We start from the raw sequence: 6,564 nt of genomic DNA, 5'->3' as shown, positions 1-6,564 counted from the left end.
AACTGAAGAGACAACATGGGCTGGAAGAACATGGCAAAGACAGACACACTCAGGGCACAGAGCCTGCCCTGAGTGAAATACTGAGTGCTTGTTCTGTGCTTCCCTAGCTGTCCAGTGAACCCATGGTGAATGACTGAGGGTGGCATATGAATAAAACCTGAATAAGGGTGAAGACAGACCTGAATTTGAGACCCAGCTCATCAACTTCTAGCTGGCAAATTTCTTAGACTTTTGGGGGTAGGTTTGCATAGGCTGCCTACCACAGTACACCAGGAAATGTCCTGGCTCCTCCATCACTATCCTGCTCTGAACATGCTTTTTAGGTGAGCTGACCTCTCGCAGGTGCTGCAGCCTTTCACGTGAAAAGTATATAACACCTGGAAAGGCAAATTAGCAAATTACAATGCCAAGAGCTAAAAGGAATGAAATGGACCTTGAAGCAAATTAGGTAGTTGTTGAGAACTGTTAAGTGGTTTAGAAATGTTAAGTTTATGAATATTGAGAAATGCTGAGTATATGATAGAATATATTGTTTGCTAGGAAGAATGATGGCAAGGAAAACCTAGCAGTGCCCCCCACCCCAAGTAGAAAACTACTTGGGGCATTCCAAAGTGGCAGGACAATATGTAAATATCATACACCGGTTAAAACAATTCTTTAAGATAACTGACCCTGACCCCGTGGCTCCCTCCTGGATAATACTTTTTAGTTTGTGTGTGATCAGTGGTAAGTGGGTACCAGCTGCCTATTTGGCATATTTTATGTTGTGAGAAAATACCGAACATCTATTTGTTGATAATAAAGACCTGTTGAGAGAGAATAAATGCGTGGGTCAGAGTCTGCTCGAGACCTTCAGCCCAGAATGCTGTCAGGCTCTGAGGCGCTCAGCTTGGAAGGCTGTTGGCCCTTCGGATAGTCCCCCTTTGTTGTTCTATCTGGGTGTCTGCCTCTCAATTCCTCCAGCATCACCTGCGTGGGGGCGGGGGGCGGTCTCTATGGCCGAGCGGGTCTCGGAGGCAGTAGTGAAAAACTTTTATTTTTCTTTTGTTTACGATGAAGTCTCGCTCTGTTGCCCAGGCTGAGTGCAATGGCATGATATTGGCTCACTGCAACCTCCACCTCCCAGGTTCAAGTGATTTTCCTGCCTCATCCTCCCAAGTAGCTGGGACTACAGGCGTGTGCCACCACAACTGGCTAATTTTTGTATTTTAGTAGAAACAGGGTTTCACTATGTTGGCCAAGATGGATGGTCTCGATCTCTTGACCTTGTGATCTGCCTGCCTGAGCCTTCCAGAGTGCTAGGATTACAGACATGAGCCACTGTGCCAGGCCAAAAGTGGACAAACTTTCAATCCTTTCAACCGTAGTATATAGTATCAATGGAAAGGGCCATAAATAATTTTATAGATTAAGAAAATGTGAGAGTTAGAAGTTAAAAAGCAACAACAAAAACAACCTCTACCTGAGGTAAAATAGCAGCAGCTGCAGTATCTGACAAACCTCAGAGGTAGATCTGACTCTTTTACATGTAATTTATTTCCACTTTCAAATTTATAAGAGGGCTGAATCGAAGTTAGAGCCTAGAGTTAAGAAATGATAGGCTGGGCATGGTGGCTTACACCCGTAATCCCAGCACTTTGGAAGGCCAACGTGGAAGGATAGCTTGAAGCCAGGAGTTCAAGGCCAGCCTGGGCAATATAATAAGATCCCGTCTCTACCCAAAAAAAAATTTTTTTTTAAATTAGCCTGGTGTGGTGGCTTACACCACTAGTCCCAACTACTCAGGAGGCTGAGGCGGGAGGATCACTTAAGCCCAGGAATTCAAGACTACAGCGAGTGAGCTACACTGTACTCCAGCCTAGGCAACAGAGCAAGACCTTGTCTCTAAAAGAGAGAGTGGGAGAGAGAGGAGGGAAAGATTTTTTTCTCTTTACTATTATTCATTATTACCAAGAAAATCTAGGATTTCAGTGATGCAGCCCAATAATGTAACTCGAGTTAGTTTCTACTCTGCCTTTCCACTGATTAATAAATAAGAAATCACCAGCCAGATTCAACAGGGAAACTTATCTAACCCTGTAAGTGGACAGGTAAAAGGAGGCATATTCTTTCCCCTGAATTATATTCTAAGAATCCAGCTGATGATATGGACTATCACAAGGCTTGAGTCTGGGGTACTTAATTTGACCTGACCATATCCAACATGTAAATAGGGATCCAAGGGAACTCATAGGGCTGATAAAATGATATTGTGATTTCTTCTGTGTTGTTATTGACTACGCTAATGCTGTGAGTGATGATCTGCAAATGATCCCCTGCTCCTAGATGACATTCAACATAGTTTGAGGTAAATGGAGGTTTGCTGACTCTACATGCCTCAAAAAAGGGCAGCGTCTACCAGAGATTCTCCACTGATGTTGTTTGGCATGGAGCTTGGAAGGCTCAGGAAGACCCGGTATGGTTTAAGAAGGAGCCTGGAGGAGTGTTCCAAGCTCATCAGCGGCAGCAGCATCCCATAAATAGAGTTCATTGCAGCTTATGGCAAACCACAGGGACAGTTCAGAGGAAACCTGACTCTTTCCTCAAAGATGGTCCTGTACCTCACCTTAATTAGGAGAGACATGATAAAAGTTCCAAATAACTTCTTGTTCTTTTCTTTTTTCTTTCTTTCTTTTTTTTTTTTTTTTTTTTTTTTGTGAGAGAGAGCCTCACTCTGTCACCCAGGCTGAAGTGTAATGGCGTGATCTTGGCTCACTGCAGCCTCTAACTCCCAGGTTCAAGTGATTCTCCTGCTGCAGCCTCCCAAGTAGCTGAGATTACAGGTATGTGCCACCATGCCCAGCTAATTTTTGTATTTTTGGTAGAAATGGGGTTTCACCATGTTGACCAGGCTGGTCTCAAATTCTTGATCTCCAGTGACCCACCAGCCTCAGCCTCCCAAAGTGCTGGGATTACAGACACGAGCCACCACACCTGGCCCCAAATAACTTCTTAAATCAGTTGTGTGATGAATATTATTTGCATGTAAAATCTTACATAGGCCCCCTGCGGTGGCTTATGCCTGCAATCCCAACACTCTGGGAGGCCCAGGCAGGAGGATTGCTTGACCTCAGGAGTCCAAGATCAGCTTGAGCAACATAGCAAGACCCTGTCTCTAATTTTCAAAAATAAAAATAAATAAAATGTGTTAGAACAGTGCTATCAAATATAATTATAAAGCTAGCCATGCAAATAACATTACATTTTCTAGTAGCTACATTAAAAAAGTAAAAAGAGACAAATGAAATTAGTTTTGATAATATATTTAACCCAGCTGGGCACAGTGGGTCACGCCTATAATCCCAGCATTTTGGGAGGCGGAGGCGGGTGGATCACCTGAGTTCAGGAGTTGGAGACCAGCCTGGCCAACATGGTGAAACCTTATCTTTACTAAAAATACAAAAAGTAGCTGAGCATCATGGCAGGCACCTGTAATCCCAGCTACTCAGGAGACTGAGGCAGGAGAATCACTTGAATCCGGGAGGCAGTCGTTGCAATGAGCCGAGATCACACCACTGCACTCCAGCCTGGATGACAGAGTGAGACTCCATCTCAAAAAATAATAATAAAATAAAATATTCACCCAATATAACAAAAATATTATTTCAACATGAAATTAATATAAAAAATTATTACTTTACATTCTTTTTTCATACTCAATCTTTAAATTCTAGTGTGTATTTTTCACTTATAGTATAGCATATCCTTGAATAACATCGTTTGGCTTAACATTGCTTCATTGTAACTTTGATTTAAAAACTTGATTCCTGGCTGGGGCCCCTCTGTGAAATTTGCATATTCTCCTCATGTCTGCATGGGTTTTCTCGGGCTGCTCTGGTTTCCTTCCACATCCCAAAGATGTGCATCTTAGGAGGATTCGATAGCTACATGGTTCCAGTGTGTGTGTGTGTGTGTGTGTGTGTGTGTGTGTGTGTGTGAGAGAGAGAGAGAGAGAGAGAGAGAGAGAGAGAGAGAGAGAGAGAGAGACAGAGAGAGACAGAGAGACAGAGACAGAGTGATCCTTTGGGATGGAATGGTGCCCTGTCCAAGGTTGGTTCCTGCCTTGTTCTCTGAGCTGGCTCTAGCTTCCAATGACCCTGAACTGAAATAATTGGGTAAATAATTATCTTACTTGTTTATTTTTATTTTTTTAACTTATTCTTTTCTTTGAGACAAGGGTCCTGCTATGTTGCACAGACTTGTCTGAAACTCCAGGGCTCAAGTGATCCTCTTGCCTCAGTCTCCCAAAGCACTGGGATTATAGGCATGAGCCACTATGCCTGGCCTTTATTAATCTTGCCTAGATTTATGTATAGCTCACATTTATTTCAATGTTTCATATTAGAAGCATTTTGGTCCTTCTTTAAAAGTTGATGATGTTTTTGTGACCAGAAATATACCGATGGAATTTACCTCTTATTTATGTCAATTAGCCCATGGAAAAACTGGTTTGGTTGAACATCTTTTTGCTTAAAGTCACAGTTTCCAAGAACCTATTGATGACATTAAATGAGGACTTACTGTATGTCTCAATTCAATTCAGACTAGCCACATTTCAAGTGGCTAAATAGCTGCATTTGACTGTACTGGATAGCACAATTAGAACATTTTAGTCATAGGAAAATGTTCTTGAGCCATTGCTAAATGAAAAGGCAAGCTGCAAAGCTATGCCACATGATCGAATTCTGTAATATGTACAATTCACTTATACATAGGTACTGTAGATATAAGCAGGAAATAATACTGAAAGGATATATACCAAAAACTTGTGAGTAATTTTTATATGAACCAAGTTTTACCATGTCTTTTATGCTTAGAAAAAAATTAATAATAAATGTGAATTTTTTAAAAGAGAGGTATATTTGCTTCCTATTGTTGGTGTAACACATTGCCACAAATTTAGTGGCTTAAAACCACACACGTTCATTATCTTGCAGTTCAGTAGTTGAAAAGTCTGACACAGCTCTCTCTAGATTCAAGTTAATGCATCAGCAGGGTCACATTCCTTCCAGAGGCTCTAGAAGAAGAATTCGTGCCCCTGACTTTTCTAGCCTCAAGAGGCTGCCTGCATTTCTTGGTTTGTAGTTCTCTTCCTCCATCTTCAAAGCCAGCTCCATCACATTTTTTCCTCTGCCTCTCCTTTCTCTCTCCCTCTTCCCCATTCTCTCTTGTGATTATAGTGGCCCCACCTGGGTAACTGAAACAGTCTCCTTATTTTAGTGTCAGCTGATTAGCAAGCTTAATTCCACCTGCAACCTTATTTCCCTTTGCTATGTAACATACCATAATCCAGGGATTAGTACATAGACATCTTTGAAGAGCTGTTATCCTGCCTACCACAAGAAGTATGGTCACGTATAATGAATATTTCCATTCTCCTTTCAGACATACAGTGGGGTGATACTTCCTTGCTCCCTTCAAAGCAGCCACATGACTTCCTTTGGCCAAGCAATATGAGTGGAAATGGCATGTGTCCTTTCCGGGTAGACGTGTGTGGTTTACTATGTTCTCTCTGCCCTGTCTTTGATAGGATGGAAGTATTTATGGAGAGGGCACCTATATCCCCTGGTCTGTGAGACACTAGGATGACGAGAGCCCTCCTACCAACCTGTGCTGGTCAGATATGGTGAGTAAAAAGTAAGTGGTGTGCCACTCCACTGAGCTTCAGGGATTGCTTGGTCCTACAGACAAACAGCTCATCCTGACCGGTACAGGAGGTTTTAAAAAAATGCAGGTGTGTGAATGCTGAGGCAGATAAACTGACAGAGACAGTGGGAATACAAAAAAGAAATGGGGTCATTAAGATGGCACTGGAAATAAGCTACGTTCATCACTACAGTTTTTTCTAAATTTAAAACAAAATGTAACGGTGGAGCCCAGCCCTTTAATGTTAAGGGCTTCCCCGTTCTCAGCCCTGACTGACCTTTAGAGAAGCTGTGAAAAGACCCTGAGTGTTGAAGTAGAATCTGTCTTCTGCTTAAGAGTCCTGCTTTGCTGCTGCCCTAGGGGAACGCTGGATGGTTGGGTCCCTTTGGGGATTGAGCGCCTGAAGCTCCAGCTCCCTGAGACTTCTGATGGAGTACTGCATTCTAGGGGACACTGGGCTCCCCTGAAGCTTGTAGGTGGATTGGGGACAATGTTTTCTAGCCTCTCCTAGGGCTGGGTTCCCACTTCACTATATTTGTAAGTCCTATGTAGCCCCTAGTCATTTGCAGAACATGTTCACATATGTTTTCATTTTGCCCTCTCAATAATCCTGTGAGATAAGCAGGAATTCCTGCTTTTTAAAAAATTATTTAGAGATAGGATCTCACTCTGTCACCCGGGCTGGAGTGCAGTGGTACAACCACAGCTTACTGCAGCCTCAAACTCCTGGGCTTCAGTGATCCTCCTGCCTCAGCCTCCTGAGTAGCTGGTACTTCAGATTCATGCCACCACGTCCAACTCATTAAAAAAATTTTTTGTTATTGAGACAGGGTCTTGCTATGTTCCCCAGGCTGGTCTCAAACCCCCAGCTCAACTGAT

Source organism: Callithrix jacchus, chromosome 16 (genome assembly GCF_049354715.1).
Source record: "Callithrix jacchus isolate 240 chromosome 16, calJac240_pri, whole genome shotgun sequence".
NCBI classification, from domain to species: Eukaryota; Metazoa; Chordata; class Mammalia; order Primates; family Cebidae; genus Callithrix; species Callithrix jacchus.
The sequence above is the reverse complement of the archived record's forward strand: the minus strand, read 5'-3'. Positions refer to the sequence as shown.